The sequence below is a fragment of the Apaloderma vittatum genome, unplaced genomic scaffold (genome assembly GCF_000703405.1).
Source record: "Apaloderma vittatum isolate BGI_N311 unplaced genomic scaffold, ASM70340v1 scaffold36213, whole genome shotgun sequence".
Taxonomy (NCBI): Eukaryota; Metazoa; Chordata; class Aves; order Trogoniformes; family Trogonidae; genus Apaloderma; species Apaloderma vittatum.
In genome coordinates, this window is record NW_009710424.1 from 1 (window position 1) to 206 (window position 206).

A 206-nucleotide genomic window follows, 5' to 3' on the forward strand; every position below is an offset into this window, starting at 1 on the left:
CCCAGCCATCCTCCAAACGGGCTGCATGCAGGCGAGGAGGGTGGCACTGAGTCACGGCACTGTGACAACCACCACAGACCCGCTTCAGTGGCATCCACCCTGGGTGAGGTTGTTTTGCTGTGGATACAAGCGTGTGAATGTGTGTGTGCACGCAGCCCCTCCTGCCGCGGGCCACCAGCACGAGGCCATATCCAAACCTGTGCGCG